The 27,113-nt window shown below is 41.5% G+C and overlaps 1 long non-coding RNA gene across 2 annotated transcripts; it reads right to left on the reverse strand.

The window, feature by feature from the left end:
• Positions 1-1,403: 1,403 nt before the first annotated feature.
• LOC125452032 (uncharacterized) lies at positions 1,404-25,325 on the reverse strand. Of its 2 annotated transcripts, XR_007247442.2 has the most exons (4): positions 25,161-25,325; positions 24,909-24,983; positions 23,495-23,603; positions 1,404-1,474 (listed from the first exon to the last, which is right to left on the reverse strand). It is a non-coding gene; the product is annotated as an uncharacterized LOC125452032 (long non-coding RNA). The 2 variants fall into 2 exon arrangements; XR_007247441.2 differs by lacking the exon at positions 1,404-1,474 and having other exon boundaries at positions 23,411-23,603.
• Positions 25,326-27,113: the final 1,788 nt, after the last annotated feature.

A 27,113-nucleotide genomic window follows, 5' to 3' on the forward strand; every position in this document is an offset into this window, starting at 1 on the left:
GAGCCTTTTTCCTAGGATGGTGACAGCAAACACGAGGGGGCATAGCTTTAAATTGAGGGGTGAAAGATATAGGACAGATGTCAGAGGTAGTTTCTTTATTCAGAGAGTACTAAGGGTATGGAACGCTTTGCCTGCAATGGTAGTAGACTCGCCAACTTTAAGTACATTTAAGTCGTCATTGGACAAGTATATGGACGTACATGGAATAGTGTAGGTTAGATGGGTTTCAGATTGGCATGGCAGGTCGGCACAACATCGAGGGCCGAAGGGCCTGTACTCTGCTGTAATGTTCTATGTTCTATGTTCTATATTCTATGTTCTACAAAAATCCTTGACTTCCTTAATGCCCGAGAATCCATGGATACTCATCTTGAATTTTATTTTTCACCATCCGAGCCATGCAGCACTTTACCTGCATTTCTCACAATCTAGTCCACTGTGTTCACAATGTGCTGTCCTCTACATTGGGGAAATGAAGCATAGACTGGGTCATCATTTCACAGAATATCTGCGCTCAGCTCATAAAAAGACACTGAGCTTCCAGTTGCCTGCCACTTCAACACACCAGCTTGTTCTTGGCCAGCATCTCTGTCTCAGAGATAGTCATCCAGCTCTACACCTTGTTATCTCAAAGCCTGCTGTATTCATCAGCTCTACACCTTGTTACCTCTGCCTCAGACTTGCTGCAATGTTCCAGCACAGGAAGGACAGCACTTCATTTTCCACTTGGGAACTCTACAGCCTTCTGGACTCAATATCAAGCTCAACAGTTTTAGGGCTGGAGGCACCTTCTCCCATATCCTTACCTGAACCCCCACACACTAGATACTGTTATTGTATGGTGGGCTATTATATGCTACCCATTGTTAGCCACTAATAGTTCCCATTAGCAGCCATTCATTCTCCTGGGCTGAACATTATCCATTGCTTTGCCTGTCCTTCTCTCTGTTTGGGTTCTGTCCTCACCTATCATTTACTCCTTACACCCTCACTCCCTGCCTACCTTCTGAATATAAAAAAAACATTTTCCTAGTTACCATCACCTCTAAAAAGGGGTCACTGGACCTAACACATTAATTCCACTTTCTTTCCACAGATGCTGCCGGATCTGCTGAATTTTCCCAGCAATTTCTCTTTTTGTTTTTGATTTCCAGCATTCAAAGTTCTTTCGGATTTTTAAAAACATTTCTTTCCATTCATTTATTCATGGGATGTGTGTGAGCTGCTTTGTTCTGGATAGGGTTGAAATTTCTCGTTTTTTTTTGTGGCTCTAATTGATTGACAAGATTCCAAGGATAACTCTCCATTAATCCTTCAAAATAGTTTAATGGAGCCTTTTACATCCACCTTGAGAAGTCAGACAGGGCCTCAATCACACAGTCTGTTCAAAATTTCTTGAGTGTAGATGGAGCTGTACGCATCCAGCCAAATGGAAAGTGTTTCATAACACGCCACACTTGTCATGCAGGGAGCTCTGTGGAATGAGAAAGTGAGTCACTCAATGCAGATTTTTCAGCCTCTGACATGCTTTTGTAGTAACACTGTTTTTGCAGCAGATCTAAAGGGAAGAAAAACCTATAACTTATATAACACCATTCATGATGAATGGACATCCCAAAGTAGTTCACAGCTAATGAGATACTCTTGAAGTGGAGTCACTGTTGTAATGTAGGAAACACAGATTCCAACTTGCAACCAGCAAGTCTTAAAAAAAAACAGATCACTGACAATGATCAGATCATCTGTGTTTTGTGATTCTAATTGATTAACAAGGCATAACTCCCCATTAATCCTTCAAAATAGTTAAATGGAACATTTTACATCCACCTTGAGAGCGCAAACAGGGCCTCAATCTCTCAGTCTATTTGAAAGATGTAACCTCCAGCCTTGCAGCACTGGAATGCCAATCTTAATTTTCAAGACCTGAATCTTTAATTCTGTAGCTCAAGAGCAAGAATGCTATCACTATGACTGCCATGACGTGGAGGTGCCGATGTTGGACTGGGGTAGACACAGTCAGAAGTCACACAACACCAGGTTGTATTGCAGCAGGTATGTTTGAAATCACACAAGCTTTTGAAGCACTGCTCCTTCATCAGGTGAAGTGACTTGGCAAAGAAGCAGCCCTCCAAAAGCTTGTGCTTTCAAACAAACCTGCTGGACTATAATGTGGTGTCGTGTGACTTGTGACTTTTTCACAATGACTGGCACACAAGGCCCCCACTTAAATTTTTGGTCAATGGTGACCCCATGAATGCTGATGGTGTACAATTCATCAACATTAATGTCACTGAATATCAAGGGAAAATGATTTGATTCTCTCTTTTCGGAGATGTACTAGTACTTAATGTACTTTCGTTATACGTCACTTATTAGCACGAGACAAAATGCAGGCCTGAACTGCTTCATTATCTCAGGAGGCATAAGTAGAACTGAACCCTATGAAATCATCAATGAACATTCCCACTTCTGAACATTATAGAGAGATAGATCATCAATGAAGCTAATGAAAATGGGTGGACCTAGAGTACTATCCTAAGGAACACCTGCTGCCATTCCCTAAAGATATGATGTTTGATTTTCAACTTATAAAACTATTGTACTTTGACCAGGTATTAATTCAGCCACTGGAGGGTTTCTTCCTGCTTCCTATGTATTTTCAATGTTAATCAGACTCCTTGATGGCACACTTGGTCAAATGCTTCCTAGATGCCAATGGCAGTCACTTTAGAGTCTCAGCTCTTACATTAAGCACTTTTATGTATCTTCGAACAAAGACCATAATCAGGTCAGGAGCTGAGGGGTGGTCCTGTTGGTATACCGTTGAGCACTGGCAAGCAGGTTATCTCTAAGCAAGTGCCATATGATAGCCATGTCAATGACTGCTTCTATCTCAGGTCAATGGTTGAAATTGAGCTAGGGTTTTAATTCACCAGATTGGATTTGACTTGCTCTATGTGGATGGGGCATGCCTTGGCCCTTGTCTCCATTCTACAAGTGCTCTTAGTTTGGACAGCCGTGAGAAAATCAGCCAAGAGTTGTGTATAATGAAGTATGTTTCATGATCTGAGGCCACCCCTCAGCATTTCACAGCTAATTAATTACATTTGATATGCTGACATTATTATACTCTTAAAAAAATTGCAAGAGCTCAAAAAGCAGGCACGAGATACAAGCAGATACCGTTTTCATGAAGCTGGAGCAGATATTTTTGTCATGATGTTGATGAAGGGATAACTATTGACTTGGGCACCAAGAGAATGTCCCTGCTCCTCCTCAAAGTAGTGTTAAGGGATCATCTATCTCCACCCTTTCTCACTCCAAAAGAATCCATAAGACATCAGTTTAACATCTTATCAGAGAGATGACCTCCAAATTCTGGTACCCTTTTAATGTTGGACTGTTATGTCAACATAGCTGTGTGCTGAAATCTTTAAATTGGCACTTGAACCCGTCTCTTTAAGGTAACACTTTTAATTATTGAAATAATGAGTACAAGGCCTGGAGGAAAAGGTACTCTCAGATGCAACTGAGAGGCCAAGACCTTAATATTTAATTTTAATTTATTTTCTCCAAAACCTGCCAGAGCGGTGCTGTAGGAGCGGGTTGATCCTCTAACCAACACAATCCTCTGCTGTTTACATTAACAAAATGGTGTTTGTTACTTTGACAATAACAGCTGCTTTCTCTCACAGTGTCTCTACAAAAAGTTCTCAGGTGGCACAGTGGTAAGCAGTGCTGCCCCACAGAGCCAGGGACCCAGATTTGATTCCCGCATTGGATGACAGTCTGCATGTTCTCTCTGTGTCCGTTGGGTACTCCAGTTCCTTCCTAAGATATATACATAGAATCCCTACAGTGTAGAAACAGGCCCTTTGGCCCAACAAGTCCACAACAAACCACAGAGCATCCCACCCAAACACATCCCACTGTAACCCACCTAATCTACACATCCCTGAACATTACGGACAATTTAGCACGGCCAATCCACATAACCAACACGTCTTTGGACTGTGGGAGAAAACTGGAGCGCCCAGAGGAAACCCACCCAGAGAATGTGCAAACTCCACACAGACAGTCGCCCAAGGGTGGAAATGAAGTCAGGTCCCCAGTGCTGTGAGGCAGCAGTGCTAACCACCGAGCTATTGTGGCGCCCCAGAAAGGAAAAGGATGCATTAGCCAGGAATCAAACCCAGGCATACCGCGTGGCAGGTGAGAATTCTACCATTGAACCATCAATACTTCCACGGTCTGAGGATTCAGGGTTGACGATTTAGGTGGAGATCTGGAAACATTTCTTCACCCAAAGAGTGGTGATACTGTGGAATTCATTACCACAGGAAGTAGTCGAAGCCAAAACATTGAATATATTCAAGAGACGGCTAGATATAGCACATCAATTATGGGGAGAAAGCAGGGTTAGGCTATTGAGTTGGATTATCAGCTATGATTGTAATGAATGGCAGAACAGACTCGAAGGGCCAAAAGGACTCCTCCTGCTTCTGTCTTTTATGTTTCTGTTTCTATGTTTCTTAAGGTGACAGGAGCTGACATGGAATTGAATTGCAGTGGTACTGGCGTAAGTGAGGAGGGATTGATGATTGGGATAATAAAGTGTGAAGCTGGATGAACACAGCAGGCCAACCAGCATCTCAGGAGCACAAAAGCCGATATTTCGGGCCTAGACCCTTCATCAGAGAGGGGGATGGGGTGAGAGTTCTGGAATAAATAGGGAGAGAGGGGGAGGCGGACTGAAGATGGAGAGAAAAGAATATAGGTGGAGAGTACAGTATAGGTGGGGAGGTAGGGAGGGGATAGGTCAGTCCAGGGAAGATGGACAGGTCAAGGAGGTGGGATGAGGTAGTAGGTAGGAAATGGAGGTGCGGCTTGGGGTGGGAGGAAGGGATGGGTGAGAGGAAGAACAGGTTAGGGAGGCAGAGACAGGCTGGGCTGGTTTTGGGATACAGTGGCGGGAGGAGAAGAGCTGGGCTGGTTGCGTGGTGCACTGTGGGGAGGGGATGAACTGGGCTGGTTTTGGGATGCGGTGGGTGAAGGGGAGATTTTGAAGCTTGTGAAGTCCACATTGACACCATTGGGCTGCATGGTTCCCAAGCGGAATGTGAGTTGCTGTTCCTGCAACCTTCGGGTGGCATCATTGTGGCACTGCAGGAGGCCCATGATGGACATGTCATCTAAAGAATGGGAGGGGGAGTTGAAATGGATCACGACTGGGAGGTGCAGTTGGTTGTTGCGAACCGAGCGGAGGTGTTCTGCAAAGGGGTCCCCAAGCCTCCGCTTGGTTTCCCCAATGTAGAAGAAGCCACACCGGGTACAATGGATGCAGTATACCACATTGGCAGATGTGCAGGTGACCTTCTGCTTAATATGGAAAGTCATCCTGGGGCCTGGGATAGGGGTGAGGGAGGAGGTGTGGGGGCAAGTGTAACACTTCCTGCGGTTGCAGAGGAAGGTGCCGGGTGTGGTGGGGTTGGAGGGCAGTGTGGAGTGAACAAGGGAGTCACGGAGAGACTGGTGTTTCCAGAAAGCAAGCAAGGGTGGGATGGAAAAATGTCTTGGGTGGTGGGGTTGGATTGTAGATGGCGGAAGTGTCGGAGGATGATGCATTGTATCCGGAGGTTGGTGGGGTGGTGTGTGAGAACGAGGGGTTCCTCTTTGGGCGGTTGTGGCAGGGGCGGGGTGTGAGGGATGTGTTGCGGGAAATGCGGGAGACACGGTCAAGGGCGTTCTCAACCACTTTGGGGGGAAAGTTGTGGTCCTTGAAGAACTTGGACATCTGGGATGTGCGGGAGTGGAATGCCTCATCGTGGGAGCAGATGCGGCGGAGGCGGAGGAATTGGGAATGGGGATGGAATTTTTGCAGGAGGGTGGGTGGGAGGAGGTGTATTCTAGGTAGCTGTGGGAGTCGGTGGGCTTGAAATGGACATCAGTTACAAGCTGGTTGCCTGAGATGAAGACTGAGAGGTCCAGGAAGGTGAGGGATGTGCTGGAGATGGCCCAGGTGAACTGAAGGTTGGGGGGGAAGGTGTTGGTGAAGTGGATGAACTGTTCGAGCTCCTCCCTTGTTCGCTCCACACTGCCCTCCAACCCCACCACACCCGGCACCTTCCTCTGCAACCGCAGGAAGTGTTACACTGGCCCCCACACCTCCTCCCTCACCCCTATCCCAGGCCCCAGGATGACTTTCCATATTAAGCAGAAGTTCACCTGCACATCTGCCAATGTGGTATACTGTATCCATTGTACCCGGTGTGGCTTCCTCTACATTGGGGAAACCAAGCGGAGGCTTGGGGACCGCTTTGCAGAACACCTCCGCTCGGTTCGCAATAAACAACTGCACCTCCCAGTCGCGAACCATTTCAACTCCCCCTCCCATTCTTTAGATGACATGTCCATCATGGGCCTCCTGCAGTGCCACAATGATGCCACCCGAAGGTTGCAGGAACAGCAACTCATATTCCGCTTGGGAACCATGCAGCCCAATGGTGTCAATGTGGACTTCACAAGCTTCAAAATCTCCCCTTCCCCCACCGCATCCCAAAACCAGCCCAGTTCATCCCCTCCCCACAGTGCACCACACAACCAACCCAGCTCAACCCTCCTCCCACTGCATCCCAAAACCAGCCCAGCCTGTCTCTGTCTCCCTAACCTGTTCTTCCTCTCAGCTATCCCTTCCTCCCACCCCAAGTCGCACCTCCATTTCCTACCTCCTAACCTCATCCCACCTCCTTTACCTGTCCGTCTTCCCTGGACTGACCTATCCCCTTCCTACCTCCCCACCTATACTCTACTCTCCACCTATATTCTTTTCTCTCCATCTTCGGTCCGCCTCCCCCTCTCTCCCTATTTATTCCAGAACCCTCACCCCATCCCCCTCTCTGATGAAGGGTCTAGGCCCGAAATGTCAGCTTTTGTGCTCCTGAGATGCTGGTTGGCCTGCTGTGTTCATCCAGCTTCACACTTTATTATCTTGGTTTCTCCAGCATCTGCAGTTCCCATTATCATTGATGATTGGGACTTAGGTCAATGGACAGTATTCGATGCTACCATAAGCAAGGGAAGGAGGAAGAAGGAAAACGATCTTCGGGCAGCAGGGAGGTAGTGGTGGCCAGGGGTGAGGTAGGTTTGTTGAAAAGGAAGGTAGGAAATGGATGGGATGAAGGTAAGGGAGTGAGGGAGGCGGATGGTGGAGTCGGAACACCATTTCTGAGTTAAGCGGTGCACTGGTGTTCAGATTTGGCAAGACAGTGTGGGAGTAAGTGTAGCATTGGCCAGTAAGACAGTGTAGGGGACAAACTAACAGTAAAATCAATAAAACCTTCAAAAAGAAAGTAAGCTGTTGGTTTGTAGTCAAATTAATAGAAGTTGAACACTAATGACCAGAGACGTTGGGAATTTATACCAAATCAGCTTCCTCGCAGCTGCTGAACAATAATTGAAAAACTGTAATGCTTGTAAAGTCTGTAATTAATGTTTATTAATTAATCATTCTCACCTGCAGTTAATCATGGATGCTTCCATGAATGTGTGAACTGGGCATAAACATTGCCAAGGGACTATTTCAACTGAGTGACAAGAACCCAATAGAAAATTAGAGGCCTTCTGATTTCATTAAAAGGAGTATAATAGTTATCTAAACAATAATTAAGCAGGGATGGTCAGCTGTCATTTTTTAAAAAAGCAAACAGTATTTGTAACATGTGATATAGGCTAGTAATTATTCTGAGGCCTGGGTTTGATCCTAATCCAGAAAGTTTGGAAGAACTTTCCCAAGTTCTTTCTTTCCCTAATTTATTGTGTACATCAACTATATTAAGCTACACTTATGAAAAGCAAGAAGGGTGCATGTTTGGTCATAGGTCATATGTGAGGTTAGCTGACCTCATTGTGGATGTTTCTGGATCCCAATAAAAACAAGCCACAGTTCCTGCTCTTGATTGCTGCATATTGACCCCCACTAGAAAATGCATTTACCTAAACATTGAATAAAGTTGGAATCAGGCTTATCACTGATGCTGTTCATTATCGTGAAATAGTAGCCAGTGTTACCTAACCTCATAAATAATGAACTGACATTTGAATGGTATATTGAAAAATAATTGGCATTGCAAAAGAGCACCTGACGTATGGAAATATTAGAGAAGACTCACAGTAAAATTTTGTACTGTTTGTATTGTGAACACTTTTGTTCTTCTTACTGAAGAAAGGGTGAAATTGCATTAGAAGCAGTTCAGAGAAAGATCGTCCAATTGATACCTGAGTTTTATGGTATCAGAAGGGAAGACATTGTACAAAACTGTTCAAAGTTTCAGTTTAAGGAATACATGTTAAGAAGTAATTTTGACTTGTGTTGGCAATTTAAGTACATTAACTGAAGAGGATATCATCAAGTAAATGTTTGTTAAAAAGAAAACAAGTCCACTATGTCCACTGAGTTTTAGGGCACAAGGAACTTTAAAATTGGACAGGATGATGGTGCATGAAGAGTAAAGTCTCTGTAAGCTTGTTTCTTAAGGTAATAGAGTTTTATGTTTTTGTTGTTTGCTCTTGGGATGTGGGCGTGGTTGGTCAGCTCAGTTGGCTGGCTGGTTTGTAATGCAGAGTTGATGCCAACAGTGTGGATTCAATGCCCACACTGATCAAGGTTACCATGACCTTATCCCCTCATCTGAGGTGTGATGACCCTTAAGCTAAACCACCATCAGTCGTTACGTTTTATTCAAAGAACAGCCCAATGGTCTGGTGAGACTACAGCAACTACTCTTGTACTCTCTTTCTACATATTCTTTACATTTCCTGTAAGTTTGTAATTGTTTCTATTCTTGATGAAGGAATTTTATTATGTTATTATGACACTTGCAGCATTTTCTGTTCTTATTCATACTGTTAGTTTGACATTTGCATGCAGTGATTCTACACTTACTGCATTAATATCATCTTTTGAATGCATTTAATTTAACATGAATGTAAAGCCTGCTCTTCAAACTAAATTTTGCCACCTTCGACCTCTGAAAACCCAAATCAGTGCACTGTGTTTTAACTTTAAAACTCAGAAGCAGCCTTGTTTGCACTCCCGCTTAGTAGCAATACAGCAGCTCTACTTCTGACGCCGATGTCATTTTGGCTTTATCACAGCAGCACCCACAAATTAAGCAAGTTTCCTGTTTCCCAGTCACTTCATCCACAGTTTTTCCCCAACCTCTCACACATGTTGCTCAGGGCTAGAAGACCTTGGAGCAACCTTGTTGTCAGAGTTGCACATCACTGAGTATAAATGCCACATGCCTGCATTGGTTTCCTCCAGATGATCCAGTATCCTCCCACACTCCAAAGATGAGCAGGTGATGTGGATTAGCCATGCTAAATTTTCCATAGTGTCCAGGGGTATGCAGGCTATGTAGTTTAGCTTAGAAAATGCAAGGTTACCTGGGTAGGGTTGGGGCGTGGGTCTGGGTGGGATACTCTTTGGAGGATTGGTGTGGACTTGATGGGCCAAATAGCCTGCTTCCACACTGAAGGGATTCTATGTTTCTATGTATGATAATACTTAGATAATGAACTCTAACAAATTGTGTTACTTTGAGGAAAACCCTGAAGATGGTCCCTGGCCCGTCTTCTCCAAATAAATCTTAAATCCTAACCACACCTTAACTTTAAATCAGTGTTTAAGACACAAAGGAGTTAGCTGAGAGAAAGTAAGAACCCTAAACTGATTGCATGGCATAATAAAATGACAAAATAACATTTTTTCCTCCCACATGTGGTTTTATATTCTCTGATCCCACACTATAATGAAAGGGGCATACATCTGAGGTATTATGAGTAAGATGTCTGATTGCAGACTGCCCTGAAACTGCACACAGAGCTAAATGAGCTCAAAAGGATCCTTTGAAGTTTGGTAGATAAATGAATTAAAAACTTTGGTTACCAGCCATAAAGTTCAACTGCAATCCATCTTGAAAGCTATTTTCAAAATGAGCTCTTAATTGACAAGCTATTACAGAATTTTCCACTGTTTACAACATTACAAACAGACTAGGAGTATGCCATGTAACTTCAAAATATTTGACTGTAATTGTTCTGCCATTATTAGGTCATGATGAACATACTAGCCATAATCCCACAAACAAAATCTCAAATTTTCCATTTTCCATTCCTCTGGCTCTAACATCTTCACAGAATAATTCAGAGGGTCAAAGAATGTACATCAGCCTATGTATACCAGTTGCATATAATAACAAGAGTCGAGAAAAAAAACTTTGATTAAAGAATTCTTAAGCTAGTGGTTGAAATTTTGCTGATATTTATTGTCGTGGGCTGCCAACAGACTTATCTTACAATACTTCACATCAAATTCACTGTGAATCTAAGCACCAAATATGCAGTTGTCTCCCACTCCCCATCACAATTCAGACACATTTTGATGACGACATTGATGAATAGTTATTTAGTCAACCGCAATATGCCAAACATCTCCTGCATCTTAAAAACTAAGTCCACTTTTTAAAATATATTTTACTGATATATTTTGTGCCACACATCAAAAGAAGTGATCACGACAGCCTTCAATTAGTTTTGGTGCTCGTACAATCAATCACACAAATCACTATTGATTACTCTCATGAGAAAATGCATGGCTGTTTCCCATTACCTTTACCCAGCGTCCAACGCAATCAACCGAAGCAACGTACTGAGATAATTGAGTGGAAAGTTATCAATTGTAGGACTGCAGAGGTGAGGCAGGCAGGGTCAATTCACTATTTGGCACATAAGATAATTTGAAGAAAGGCCGATGGGAAAGGTTTGGCGAATTGTAGTGCATTTCAAAGGAAAAGGAATGGCACACAGACAATTAAAATATAAATAATAAAAATGACTACAGCGCTGCACATCGCAGTTAAAGAAATCAAGAATAAGAAAGTCAGGCAGTGTCTTTTCACACAAAATTGAGCAATTAATGGATTAGGTCACATGGGAGCTGGTATAATCAATCCATTCAGGAGACTATTTAATGACAAGAGTGACTGAAAAATACAGTGGGAAGTATGCTGATTTAATAAAACAAAATTGGTTCGTTGGAATCACCCTTGACACATATCAGGTTTTTCAAAAATATTTTTAATAATTTATTGTGAAATACATCTTCAAATTTCTTACTGTACCTCATTAAAGTGAGGCAGCGGCATACCTCAACCCCTGCCACATTCTAATGGGACTGACTGAAGTAGGTTTGTGGGAAGGTTCAACTATGTCGGATTTTCCATCCCAGTGCCAATTGAGGCCTCTACGTGATGGATTAAGGACACCACAGGGATGGGTGGAGCAGGAACAGGACTGGAGCAGCCTGGCTAAAGATTAGGGAAGGTTCCTCACTAAAATGTACGCACAGCATTGCTGAGGAACTGGATATTGGGAAGTACAAAGCCCATTTACAGCCATCCCACTGCTCTTGCTCCAGAAGCCTTCCTTCACCCATACGTTAATCACCAGTGTTCCACATTACACTGTGATCTCAATGGCAAGATTTCCACACCTTGTAGCCTTGATTCCAGGAGAAGGTCTATTGCTTGTCTTGCCACTGACTGATTAGCTTGTCATTCAGTGGAAATTCCCATAAGGAATGCTAAGCGAGTGGGTAAAGAAGTGGCAGATGGAATATAATGCTACGAAGTATGAAGTTATACATTTTGAGTGGAAGAATATTGGCAAAGGCTATTTTCTAAACATGAAAGGCTTTGCAAATCTGAAGTGCGAAGGGCTGTGTGCGTCCAATTTCAAGATTAAAATTTAACATGCAGTTTCAGTCGATGGCTAGGAAGTCAAATGGAATGTTGACATTCATATCATCCAAGATGGCGGCCTGAGGATTCCTCAGGTTGAATTTGTCCTCTCCATCAGTTTCCTTTTTTTAGTCTTTTGTGTTTTCTTTCTTCTTGGCAATATCAAGAACCTCCAGCGTTAGCAAGGACCCAATATGGCGATCTTCAGCCTGGCATGGTGGTCTCTCGAAGGCACATTGGAGCGATCTCTTGGCCCAGTGTGACCGCTGGCTCAAGATGATTCCAAAGTGGCCTCCTGGCCTTGAGAACCTCAAGGTGAAGCCCAGCGCAAGGCCCCATGTAGAGTAGAGACTAGATGCCAGCGTGGACTAAGTTAGAAGAATTGTTGTTCTGAACTTTTTATTCTTTATTTTTAACTTATTCTTATGATCTGTAATGCCAGCCTTTTTATTTCTTTTTTTTTGTAACCAAGAATATGCCTTAAGCAGCAACTCGTAAATTTTTCACTATACTCATTTGACAACATGTGACAATAAAGCTAATTCTAAGATTCTAATTAATTTCAAGATGGCTAGAATATAAAAGCAGAGATATGCTGCTGAGGCTGTATAAGGTTGCGGTCAGATTGCATTTGGAATATTATGGGCAGTTTTGGGCTCTGTATTTAGGGAAGGATGTGCCATCAGAGGATGGGGTTCAGAGAAGGTTTACATGAATGATCCTGGGAATGAGGGACTTATCATATGAGAAGTGGCTGAGGACTCTGGGTTTGTACTCAACGGACTTTAGAAGGATATTGAAACTTATAGGATACCGTGAGGTCTGGATAGAATGGATGTGGAAAAGATGTTTCCACAAGTAGGAGAGACTATGACCAAAGGGCACAGCCTCAGTGTGAAGGGATGACCCTTTAGAACCGACATTTCTTCAGCCAGAGTGTGATGAAGCTGTAAAACTCATTGCTGCATAAGGAGACCAGGTCATTGAGTGCCTTTAAGACAGAGATGGATAAGTTATTGATTCATAAGGGGATCAAGGGTTATGGAGAGAAAGCAAATGAATGAGGCTGAGAAACATAGTGGCCATGTTCAATTGGTGTAGCAGACTTGATGGGCTGAATTTTTTTTTCTTTATTCATTCACGGGATAAGGGCGTTGCTGGCGAGGCAACGTTTATTGCGCATCCCTAATTGCCCAGAGGGCAGTTAAGAGTCAACCGCATTGCTGTGAGTCTGGAGTCACATTTAGATCAGACCAGGTAAGGATAGCAGCTTCCTTCCTTCAAGGACATTAGTGAACCAGTTGGGTTTTTCCAACCATCGGCAATGGGTTCATGGTCATCATTAGATTCCTAATTCCAGATATTTATTGAATTCAAATTCCACCATCTGCCGTGGCACGATGAGAATTTTGGTCCCCAGAACATTATCTGGTCTCTGGATTAACAGTCCAGTGATAATACTACTAAGCCATCACCTCCCCTGAATGGCCTAATTCTGCTCCCATGTCTTATGGTCTTTTAAGGAGACACTGCAGCTCTCTTGCTAGCTGTCCAGCAGGCAAGAAGACGTTCAATGCCTCAACAAGATTCTGTCTACGTATGCCAGCAACATGGCAAGATCAGGACGATGAATACAGTATTAACCAATACTGGAACACCATAAAATGGGAGATCAGCATTTAAATGTGTGTACCAGAGTCCAAGACTAACACTGACTTGAGTGACAGCTCAAGGCTAGTAATTAGAATAGTTTGTAGCAACAGCAATATGATGCCATTCGGAGAATTGGAGAGGTAAATGCCTTAAGGGTGTGTTCTAATCTAGAGACATGGGTTCCACGTATAGTGCTTCCACTGCTGGTATCCATCTTCTTCCTCCTCATGTTTCTACATATTCACCTGCCCACAAAGTGTAGTTCTGGCACTGTGTGTTCTACTGATGTCCTGTGAAATAATCAGCACCCTTGGGCCGCTCTGTCTTCTCCTGCACTTAATTCTATACCAATCTTACCTACCCATTGGATTGAGTCACCAATCTGGTTATTGTCCTGGTGCTTTGTTAAAATCTAGTTAGCAATATTCTGTCCATGGTCAACATGTTTGCACAGATTCTTTCCACTTATACTAAAATCAGAATCTTGTCTTTGAGGAATAGATTTGATTGAAATTACCAGCAAAGCCCTTAATAAACATAAATATCAAGATCACTGTAAGAAACCGATTGGATCCACCCAGTCAAAGCATTTCATTTAGCTACAAGTTTATTACGTGACCTGAATAATTATAAACCCAAAAGCTCTAGCACTGAAATCATCAACAATGACAGCATTTCAAGTTTCCCAGCCTGAAGAGTGAGTTTGAAGAAGTGGTGGTCAAAGTATACTGTACTAATTACCAGGCCATAGCAAATGTTTAGGAAAAAAAAATAATTTTGCCATTTATCGTGAGGGGAATTGAATATAAAAGTAGTGAAGTTAAGCTTCAGTTATGGAGGGCATTGGTGGGATTACATGTGCAGCACCGTGCCCGGTATTGGTCACCTTATTTAGCAGAATGTAAACGTGTTAAGAGGCAGTTCAAAGAGGGTTCACCAACTATTACCTGAAATGGACACACTGTCTTATGAGGAAAGAATGGAGAGGCTAGGCTTGCACTCACCAGAATTTAAAAGGGTAAAAGATAACTTGATTGAAATACATAAGATCCTGCACAATCTTGACAAAATATGAAAAGGATATTTCACTACTGTGAAAGAGTCTAGAACTAGGGGTAATATTTTTAAAATATTTAACGCAGAAATCAGGAGGCTGTTTTCTTTCTTACGGGGACCGTTGAGTCTGCCTCCTCAAAAGGAGATGGAAGCGTATTCTTTGAGTAGATTTAAAAAAGAGAGGTGGATAAGTTCTTGGTAAGCAAAGGAGTGAACGTTTATGGGGGTAGCCAGAAAAGTGGAGTAAATCAGAAATGATCTTATTGAATGGCAGAGCAGACTTGACAGACCAAGCTGGCCTACTTCCCCAGCTGATATGTGTCAATGTCATAAATACAGGTGACCTTAAGGCAAATTTGAGTTTACTTCTATAGAGAACAATCAATTTATAGGCTTCAGATATGGGATGCAAAATCTCTGAAATAGTTAAAAAACAATTGCAATTTGCAAAGGAAAGACTCCAGATGGATGAGTATAGATAGCTGGATTATCAATTTCCTGTAATACACAGAACCGAGAGAATTTATTGTGTTAACCAGGGCAAAATGACCTGCTAGTGTTAACTGTTATTCAGTGAAAACATACACACCTTAAAATCAAAAGCTTCTGGGTGCAACACACTCCAGAGTTTTACATTATCTTAGTTGTTGAAGCTATCATCTATCAAATGAGATATTAAACCAAGGCTTTGTCTGTATTCTCAGGTAAACGTGAAAGATCTCATTACTCTACTGTGAATCTGGAATGTCCTGAGCAAACTGTATCTTTCAACCAACAATACTTTTGGTCGTTAATATATAACTGCTTTTCAGAGCCTAATGGCACATTTACCCAAATTCTACAGTGTTTACCCAAATATTACAAAATGTACTGAATTGACTATAACATATTTTGCAATTTCCTGATATTGTAAAAGACACTATTTAAATGAAAATCTTTTCTTTCCCTGCTGTTTGCAATCTAAGTATTTGCACCATCACAGGTGTCAATTGGACCATCACAGTGGTCAACAAGACCATAAAACGTAAGAGCAGAAGTGAGTCATTCAGCCCATCGAGTCTGCTCTGCCAAGCATGATTGATACGTCATTTTTCTGCCTTTTCGCCAGAACTTTTAATTCATTTACTGATTAAAAATCAGTCTATGTCAGCCTTGAATCACCCAGTCTCGAGCAACCTCTGAAAAAAAGAAATTTCTCCTCATCTCCGTCTTAAAAATGCAATCGCTTATTTTGAATAATACCCTCTGATCCTAGACTCTTCCACAAGGAGAAATAACATTGCTGCATCTACCCTGTCAAGTCCCCTAAGAATCACGCATGTTTTAATAAGGCACCCTGTCATTCTTCTAAAATATAAAGAGTACAAGCCAAACTACACAACCTCTCCTACAAGACAGTCCCTCCATACCAAGGATCAGCCTTGTGAGCCTTCTCTGAACTGTCTAGTTAGGTAAGGGGCCCAAAACTGTTCACAGTATTCCAGCAGAGATCTGACTAGTGCCTGGCAGGAAACATTAGCCTTACAATTCTTCAGCATTGAATCAATATGAGCTATTAGCACAAAGAGCTTTCAACAAAAGGGAAATAGTAAAACATCCACTCTCCACCCCTAGCAACCCCATACTTTAATCAATGTTGAACAAAGATGAAGAAGAGAAGAGAAAATCGAAGGCTGCAATGCTCACATCACCACAAATTGCTGCAGCACAACCTTTGTGACACTAACATAGTGCGTGATAACAGCAGAGGCAGAAAGCGCCCACACATGTAATTGCAAATAGTTCTAATTTTCTGATGCTGAGCAGTATGAATGCACGGCAGTCAAACAGAACCCAGCTGTTTCCAAGCAAATAAAACACAAAAACGCAGTGCTAAGTGCCTGGGACAGAAATGATGAGTTACGTACACAAATGAAGCACTGACAAGGGATCAGTAACAGGAAAGCAATGGGGAGCTTCTGCAAGTAGTCTATTCTTTTTAATAAATCGTGATTCATTGTCACTTAGCTGCTCATTATACATAGAAAATTGTGTTTGCGTTGGCAATCTAGATGTGCTCAGCGCAGAGGTACAACATACTGATGTGGTAAGGATTCAATTATTAATTTTCAAACGGAATCTTGACAAAACAGCAACTATAGTAAAAACATGACAAAACTAATGGAAGATATGACAAATTACTGTTCAAAATAACACTGTACATCAAAGGCTGTGAATTGAATTTTCAAAGAAGTAAAATATTATCATTGATGAGCCCATTTTGAATTGGTCACATCTTTAGTTTTATAAAAGACAAGTTCTCCAAATGGTTTATGACTTTCTTGGAAACATGGTACATTCAGCATGACAATACTAAGATGAAAATATGCCAAGGTGAGAAGGGGAAGGAACTGAGAGGATGAGTTCCATTTATTAGAACATCCCACATGTAGCAGAAAAATCCTTCTTTTCATTATTGAATGGTACTTGCTGATTGCAGAATGAACATCAAAAAACTACTTTCATGACATTATTGTAGGAATATTGCTAGGAACCTCTAAGAGTTTGAGGTACACAAGGGTACAAGGGTACAGAATAGTACAAATTGATAGCACTTATTTGTGACAAATCACGTAAACTGGAGCAGGGCATCTCACATAATATGATACCATCAGGACATAGCACCTTATGCAGATGCTCAGTTGTTATTGTCAAAATCTTGAAACAGTCATTCCGTTACACCATCCTTCTGTCCCTCCACCTTATTTTAAGGGAATCATTAATCCATTATGCTTGTTCACAGTGACGTTGAGAGTTGTTGTATTGACTTCGTAATGAAGGGGAAAAAACCTTCTAAGTTCCTTTACTGTAACTCCAACTGGCAATGTAGGGACAAAAAGTTTCCTATTTAAGGTGTCTCTAAGTTGTAGAAGGTATAAAAGATATGATGGTGCCTCTAAAAATTCATTTTTTAAAAATTCTATAATAGATTATGATTATTGTGGATGAAAGCTAGCACTTGTTGCCCATCTCTAATTTCCCTTGAGAGGCTTATGGTAAGCTACGTTCTTGAACAGAAATCATGTAGTGTACGAAAGCCCACAGGGCTGTTAGGAAGGGAATTCCTGGGTTTTGGCCCTGAGAACTATGAGGGGGTGGCGAAAGTCAGCACGATTCCATGTCGGCACAATGCGTGGCTTGGAGGGGAAATGATGGGGGCATTGTTCTAAATGGTAGTGGCAATGGCCTTAGAAGATGTTTTTATGGAGGCTTGTTGGGTGCTGCACACTGCTGCCTCTAAGTGCCAGTGTGGAGAGAAAGCATGTTTAAGTTCGTAGATATTACACATCTCAAGTGTTGTTATCCAAGTAAGAGGAAGGTATGTCATCAGATGCCTGATTTCCACCTTGCTGATTGTGGACATCCTTTATGAATGCATCTAAGTTATTTGTTGCACAATTCAAAGCCCCTGGTCTGCTCTTGCAACCAAATAATTTATACAGCCACGGACTCACACAGCACAAAAACAGACCCTTCAGACCAACTCATCCATACCAACCAAGTTTCCTGAACTGAATTTATCCCATTTGCCTGTGTTTGGCCCATATTTTTCTAAACCGTTCCAATTGATATATCTGTCAAAATGTTTTTTAAATGTTGTAATTGGGCCAGCCTCCACCACTTCCTCTGGCAGTTCATTCCATGAATGCACCACCTTCTGTGTGAAAACATTGCCACTTCTATCCCGTTTAAACCTTTCTCCTCTCACCTTGAACCTATGCCCTTTAATATTGGACTTGACTATTTACCTTATCTATACCTGGGCTATTCACCTTATCTATACCCATCAAGATTTTATAAACCTCTATAAGGTCACCTCTCAACACCCCAAGCTCCAGAATTAAAGTTTCAACCTATCAGCGTCTCCTTATAACGCAAACCTTCAGTCTCGTACTCATAAACGTTTTTTGCACCCTTTTCAGTTTAAAAACATCTTTTTTCCTATAGAAGGGTGGCTAGAAATTGTATGCAGTCATCCAAATGGGTCTTTACCGATGTCTGGTGCATGTGGCATCCCAGTTCCAGCACTCAATGTTCTGACCGATAAAGGCAAGAGTACTAAATGCCTTCTTCACCTCCCTGTCTACCTGTGCCACCACTTTAAAGGAATTATGTATCTGCACCTCTGTATGTCTCTGTTTGACAAAACTCCCTTGGACCCTACAATTATCTGTATAAGTCTCGTCCAAGTTTGTCTTTCCAAAATGCAACCTCTTGCATTTATCTAAATTAAACTCCTCAGCCAAACTCCAAAGGCTTATTTCTCGACCCACTGGTCCACATGATCAAGATCCCATCATTCTCTTAGATAGCCTTCTTCATGGCACACTGTATCAACAATTTTGATATCATCCACGAGCTCACCAACCATGCATCTTATATTCTCATCAAAATTATTTAAGCAGTGATTCAAGCATTGATCCTTGTGGCACATTGCTAGTCACAGGCCTTCAGTATGAACAACAGTCTTGACCACAACCGTCTTTCTCTTACCATCAAGCCAATTTTGTAACCAGTTGGCTAGCTCTCCCTGGATCCCATGTGATTTCACTTTAATAACCAGTGTAGCATGTGGAATCTTGTCGAAAGCTTTGTTAAAGTCTTTACAGACAGCATCTACTGCTCTGTCTTCATCAATTTTCTTGGTCACCTCTTCAAAAAGCTCAGTCAAATTTTTGAAACATGATTTTGTACATGCAAAGTCATGCTGACCATCCCTAACTAGTCCTTGCCATTCTAAATGCATGTAGATTCTGTCTCTCAGAATCCCCAACAACATCCTACCCACCACTGATGTCAGGCTCACCAGTCTGCAGTTGTCTGGAATTTCCTTGCAGCCTTTCTTAAATAATGGGACATCATTAGTCGGCCTTAAGTCTTCTGGCACCTCACCCATGTTTGTCGATGATACAAATATCTCTGCAAGAGGCCCCACAATTTCTTCCCTAGCTTCCCACAATGTCCTGGGGTATACTTGTTCAGGTCCAGGAGAATTATCCATCATCATGCATTTTACGACTTCCAGCACCTCGCCTCCTGTAATGTGGGCTCTTTTTAAGATACCACTATTTTTATTCCTGAGCTCCCTAGCGTCCATGTCTTTCTTCACCATAAATATTGACGTGAAATATTCATTTACAATTTGCCCCATCTCTTGTGATTCTACACATGGGCGGCTTCATTGATCATTAAGAAGCGCTATTCATTTCCAAGTTACTCTTTTGGCCTTAATATACTTGTAGAATCTCTTTGGATTGTCCTTTAGCTTATATGCCAAAGATAGCTCATGTCCTCTTTATGCCCACCTGATTTCCCACAAGCGTACTCCTACACTCCCTATATTCTTCAAGGAACTCATTTGATCCCAGCAGTCTATACCTGACATATGCCTCTTTCTTTTTCTTGACCAGAACCTCAATATCTCTAATCATCCAATTTTCTGTACTCCTTTCAATCCTGTCCTTCACACTAACAGGAACATGTTGGTCCTGAACTCTGGTTATGTCGCTTCTAAAAGCCTGCCACTTGCCATATGTCTCTTTACTTACGAACAGCCTCCCCCAATCAAGTTTTGAAAGTTCCTGTCTAATACCATCAAAATTGACCTTGCCTCAATTGAGAACTTTAATTTATGGACCAGTTCTTTCCTTTCCATAACCATTTAAAAACTAATAGAATTATGGTCACTGGTCCCAAAGCGCCCGACTATTAACGCCTCAGTCACATATCCTGTTTTATTAGCCAAGATGAGGTAGGTCGAGTTTTGCCCCTCCTTTAGAAGGGCCATTAACATACTGTTTGAGAAAGTTTTCTTGAACACACTTAGCAAATATCTCCCCATCTAAGCCCTTAACGCTATGGCAGTCCCAGTTGATGTTTGGAAAGTTAAATCCCCTACCATTACAACCCCATATTCTTATAACTACCTGTAATCTCCCTATATATTTCCTCCTCAATTTCCCACTGACTACTGTGGGACCTGGAATACAATCTCATTAAATTGATCACCCCCTTCTTATTTCTTAGTTCCACCGTAACGTTTCACTGCATGATCCCTCACGAATATCACTCAAAGTGCTGCCATGATCATGGAAACACCAACACCTACAAGGTTCCCTCCAAGCCACTCGCCATTTTGACTGCAAGTATGTAACTGTTCCTATACTGTCACTAGAGAATCCTGGAATTCCATCCCTAATGGCACTCTGGGTCAACCCCGACAAGATAGATTGCAGCTGTTCAAGAAGGCAGCTCACCACCACCTTCTCAAGGGCAACTAGGGACAGACAATAAATGCTGGCCAGCCAGCAATGCCCACATCCCAAAAATGAATAAAAAAGCTTCTGATCTTTTGATGGAAGGGGGTAATTGATGAAATGATTGGGCCTGAGACATTGCCCTGAGGAACTCCTACAGAAATGTCTGAGATTGCTACCATCACAACAATTGTAACTATTTTCCTTTGTGATCAGTATGAAGCTAACCATCAGAAAGTTTGTCCACTGATTATACATGACCTCAGTTTTTCCACATCTTCTCATGCCACGCTAAGTTAAACTCTGCCTTTGCATCAAGGTCAGGCTCACTCATCTCACTTCTGGAATTCATTTATTTTGTGCACATTTGGACCAAGGTTTAAATGAAATCTGGAAACTAGTGCCTTTGGTGCAACTCAAACTGGACATCAGTTAACAGATTATCACTGAACAAGTGTCTATTGATAACATTGCCAATGATATCTTCCATCACTTCGCTGATGGTTGTAAGTATGTTGACGGAGAAAAATTGTCCAGTTTAGACTTATCCTGTATTTTGAAGACAAATCATACCTGGGTAAGCTGTATTTGAATGACTTGACAAGGAATACATCTCACTTTTAGAGCATGTCTTCACTACTACATCCAAGTTATTAAACTGCATAAACTTTAACCATCTCTTGATATCATGTGGAGTGTGTTGAATTTGCTGTAGATTGGCATTTGTGATGCTGGGACTTCAGGAGGAGGTTAAGATGAATCATCTATTCAGCATTTCAGGCAGAAGGTAGTTGTAAATTTTTCAGCTTGTCTTTTACACTTATCCTGAGAAACCCATCATTGAGGATGAGTATATTTGTGGAGTTTATTCTTGCTAAATGCCCTACCATTAATGACCCAATGTGGCAGGACAGCAGAGCTTTCATCTGAGGCATTAGCTATCAGAATACTTTGTTTTATCTGCCACATGCCATTTCTGTTTTAAACATGCCTGTAATCCTGTGTTATGGCTTCACCAGTTTGACACCTTTTTTAAAGGAATGAGTTTGAAAATATGCAGGCAAAATTTTAGAAGAGCAAATTACTGGCATTTCGGACCCACTGCTGATACTTGTAACCAACAAACAGTGCAAGAAATGCTAGCTACACACAGAAGTCATCACAGGAAATTAGGTAGCGTGTAATTGCAGTGCTGCACACATTCCACTTCATGGGCACAGGTTAATCACGTATCATTTTATCACACTAAGATTGGAAGAAATCTTCTCCCTGTGCTTTCAGTGCGAATAATAAGGTTTCTGTGTATTCACAATATCAATACTACACAACAACAGAGAAAGAAAGCCCTTTCATTCTTGGCTTCTTTGACATTTCCCCTTCAAAACAACATCAAATTACAGAATTTTACACTCTGTTAAGGCGGTCAGGCTGATGTTGCTGTAGGTTGAAAAGCTTAAATTATGTACCACATGTGTAGAAGAAGCTGGATGAAAACAGCAGGCCAAGCAGCATCTCAGGAGCACAAAAGCTGATGTTTCGGTGGAAGCAGTTTATAAAATGTTTCAATGTCTTTAGATTGTCCTGCAATTCCCAGCACTAGAAGCGGAACAGGGAGTGATGGCATACTACAGTCATGAGGAAAGAGATAAATCCTGAGCGTAAATTAAACTTGAGATTCCTTTTTTGTCCTCATGCTAATAATCCTGAAGATTCATAAGTAGGGTAGTCAGTCACAAGGATATGCAATGAAATTGGCATTAAACCTTCACCCGAATTTTTCTTAGATTTTTGGTGGCATTTGGCCATAACGTAGAGGAGGTCAAAAAGTGCATTCTGTCTTCATTTTTATCATCTCCATCAATCTTCGGCCCTGGAGGCCACCTTGTCTTAGCGATAGCTTTGGCTGAGTGGTAGCATTCTAATACCAGGTCAGTAGGTTAAAATTTCAGGATGTATTCCAGAGCATGCATACATTCATGACTCAGACAGTGCTGTGTTTAAATGCCATTTTACACTAAGATCCCGTCTTCTCTCTTAGGCAGACAAAAAAAGGTTCTGTGAAGTTCCATCTTGTGACCTGACCAGTTTTTATTTCTTAATGTATTTATTTCTTAACCACATCGCTGAAACAGGTTATCTGGCCGTGATGTCCATGTTGTTGGTGCAACCTTGCAGTTAGCAGAATGGCTACTTTGTAGTACAACACTAACTAAACCGCGAGAGTACTTTGCTGTGACATCTGAGGTTGTGAAATATGCTAAATGATCAAAGGATCTCTCTCTTTCATCCTATCTCTCAGTCTTTCTTGTATTTGCTGTTCTCACCATCAGATTCCAAGAATATCAATCCTGATAACTTCCTCTGTAACATCCCCAAAGGAATTCAGCTACCCGCCAGCACATCAGTCTACCATCAAAATCCATATTATTTGATCCTCACTCATTGCATTCTTCAGGTGACATTCCCATGACCCCAGCATTGCTACTGTAGCAGCAATAAATTAAATCAAATAAACAAAAGTCAAGAAGTCATTACCAAAAATTTATTTTCAATTCTCATTGTAATTTTTAATCAATATTTCTATTTTAGATTCTTCTCACCATGAGAGAAGCACAGTTGAACAACCTAAAACAATATTTAGAATATACAATTAGTATTGAAGAGAGTTACTGTTTGAAATTATTCACATACATTATGCTGGTGTCCAATGTTCCATCATGTCCTGATGATACTTCACTCTCATACGTTCTCTGCTCTCCACCGCTCCTCAATCACTGAACTGGACTCTCAGGTCAACATTCTAAAGTGGAGATTAGGTAAATCACAGTGCTTTACAAGGAGAGAAAAAAAGTTGCATTTAAACAGTTATTGCAATTCAAAAGCATTTCTCAGCAAAAGTACCAACGTCAAACTGGTTTATCTTCAATCATCTTGGTAACCATATAACAATAATGGAGTTATTGACATTCATGGATACCCTAAAGTGGGCAATAGATAAAAACACATTTGCCTAATGGTAAAACAAAATTGAAAACTTCGACTTATAGAGTCATAGAGTAATACAGCAGAGAAGCAGACCCTTCAGTCCAACTTGTCCATGCCAATCAAGTTTCCCAAACTAAACTAGGCCCACTTGCCTGTGTTTGGCCCATATCCCTCTAAATCATTCTTATTCATGTACCTGTCCAAACGTTTTTTAAATGTTGTAACTGACTTCCCAAATTCCAACAAGTAATCCAGGAATATTCCTATCTTACTCCTGCCTCACTGCTATGAAAAAATGCATCAAAAGAAAATGCAGTTGTCTACTTCCAAACTAACTCAAAGGCAAGAACTACCAGCAAAAACAACCACAGAATGCAAAAGCTGCTTTATATCTGTTCAAAAGATTGCCCCACTAACATCTTTTCAGTTTCATCAACCATGGAAAATGTGGATACTTTGCTGACAGTCTGGAAAGGCCAATAGGATAAAAGCATCCAACCAGATTTTCTTCAATTTCAAACACCCAAATGGATAGATGTGGTTTGTCAAATTTGCCGCTAATATTCATCCTTGCCCTGGGATTCACTGAGAAGTCCTATGTTATTCCAAAATAATTGCTACTCCAATGCCAGAAAAATCATCCCACAATGGTAAAAGCAAATATTCCATTAGCTTTCAGTCTACAGTCCACATGGTGGTCAAATTGCTCATTGAATAAAATCAATTTCAGAAGCCCACACCCGCGCCCCCCACCAAATGTGTGGGCAGGTTTTGAAGATGTCTGGGCTTGGAGGAACTTCTTCTGATTGCTGGCAGCACTGGAACAAGGTTCCAGGAGACGTCGAGGGCTGAAACTGCCTTCATATATTTGCCATTAGAACATGGAGTTGTCTGACTTGAAGGTCTGCGTCTGAAGCTTTTAACCAATGTTCAATGCTGCCAAACGTTTATCAACATCCTAATATACAACTGTAAGTTCCATGTTTACCACTGTGACAAAATCAACAGAACACACACATTCAACAATTGCGAAACATACAGCTTTACTGAGAACTGGCATTAACTTAATAGGTCGAGCAGTCTCCCTCTGAACTTAAATTACTCTGTGGCTGTAACCTACCTTGCATCAAAACCTGCAAGCTTGTTTTTGCTGATGGTTGTAGCATTGTCGATGCAGGCATCTATGTAATTCATCCTGCAGTGTGTAAGAAAATTGAGCCAAATTTTGAGGATCCTGTAAAAATGAATAATCTCTACAGATGAAGATTAATCAGCCTGCTGTTTTAGAAGATTAACACTATCCTCCCAGAGGAAGGTAAGACTAAAGCATGATATTGGCAGAGATTGGCCAGAGGGAAAGATTGAAACATACCCAGGTACAATTTCAAGTTTGGAAAATGTTATGATTGTCAGTAAAATGTAACTGACCAAAGCAATTCACACTTTCCTACAGCTACATCAATCCCAGAAATATTCTGTAGATCTTCAGGAAGTTATTGAGCAGGTGTCACTCCAGCAGAGCACAGATCAACATCGCTTTCGTTAATTCTCTAATATTCACAGCAGAGCTAAAGATAAAAAGAAAGGCATTAGTACGGATTAATGGGTGTAATAATAGACCAGCTCACTGTGGAAGCTGAACTAATCGCCAGAAGATTGTTTTCAGCCATCTGGATCAGAGTTTTTAAAAGAGTGCATCTCAGCATCAGCATTCCGTAAAAAATACAAACACTTTGCGGCTTCTTATAAAGGAAAATTGCACAAATATTTGAAGAACAGAAAAATATCAGGCTGACAGGAAAGAATGTGACAGTGTAATTAAGTTTAGATTGCTCAAGCAGTGTCAGAACTGCCAAAATGGGCTAAATTAACTTCTTTATTGCGCCAAATTGTTATAGTTTAGAGAGCACTTGGTTACCTCTAAATAGAGAATTGCAAATGCACATAAGGCGGTGAGAGAAACATTTTCTTGTTTTGTCACTTAAATAAAAACTACATATCACTCAAGTATTGCAAACAGTTACAGAGTTAAACGTCTGTCTTAATCATGAGGACACAGGGCAAGATTTTCTAGATTTGAAATTGAGATTCTGGAGCCAATGTACCACCATACATGCAAGTGTCAGACACCATCTTGGTGAGGGTATTAGTGCCAGTGTTAGGAGAATGTATCACAAGTATGAGGCCCAAGCACATTGTGAAAGCAATCAATCAATCAATCAGAAAGTAGTTAACATTGCTTTGATGCCTCCAATGTCATTGGTGACCTTCCTAAAGACACTGTCATTCCTCTGAGTAGTAGCTCAGCAATCCTAATAATCTGAAGCATAGATTGCTGAACTGCTGTGAGGACCCTGCAAGGAATGTTCCCCCTAAGCTGCATGACCATACAGCTGCTCCAAGTTTCCTCCTAGGTTCAGTGAATGCCAATCATCGTGATCACCGTATTGACTTCCACTTTCAGAAGTCACTGCCTTGCATGGACTTTGGAAATGCACGCATCAAAAAAAAAAATTCGAGAGAGTATTGCCAACAATCTCCTGGAGAATTGGAAACTGCAGCAACGATGGCAAATGTCCAACCCTGCATGTCCATGAGTTCAAGTTTCATAAGTTCAGTCTGAGCTTTCACAGATGCAATTAAACAAGGGGACTTTGCCAAATGTCCCTCAATTCAGTGATGACTTCTGTTCAGAATTGCTGTATGGGTTTCATTTAACTGAATAGACAAATTCTCAACCAATAGATCCTTGGCCATATGGAGCATTATATTCCACAAGGCAGTTTCTCACCATCAAGAGATCAAAACTCAATGCAACTTGTGACTTTTCACCACTTTGAAACAGCCATTTATGTCAATACTGCACACTTCATGGACAGATTCAATTTTTTTATCCTCCCCTGGAATATTGGCTATATGAGGGTTGAGCAAATGGGAATACACAGGAGAGATGCATTTAGACCAACTCAAAACTGTGTCCAGTTTGTTAAGGTTGATTTTGCACGAGTTCTTCTGAATGCTTGTGAAGCTGACTTCAAGATGCGAATCAACATTTGTTCAATGGTCTTCCCAGGGAATCTGGAGGATGTAGCGGATGCGTTGTTGATGAAATTTCTCTTGTCCTCTTGTGTGTCACAGATACACAATGCAGTTCTCACTGTCGTGTAGGATTACACACAATAGGTTAATTCTCTTTCCCTTGTTCATAGAATGTGTGTGTCACTTCGTAACCCAGCATTTCTTGCTCACCTCAAATTGCCTTGGAGAAGGAGGTGCAGATCAGCCTTAAAACCATAAAACGATAAGATATAGGAGCAGGAGTAGG

Source organism: Stegostoma tigrinum, chromosome 5 (assembly GCF_030684315.1).
Source record: "Stegostoma tigrinum isolate sSteTig4 chromosome 5, sSteTig4.hap1, whole genome shotgun sequence".
Classification (NCBI taxonomy): domain Eukaryota; kingdom Metazoa; phylum Chordata; class Chondrichthyes; order Orectolobiformes; family Stegostomatidae; genus Stegostoma; species Stegostoma tigrinum.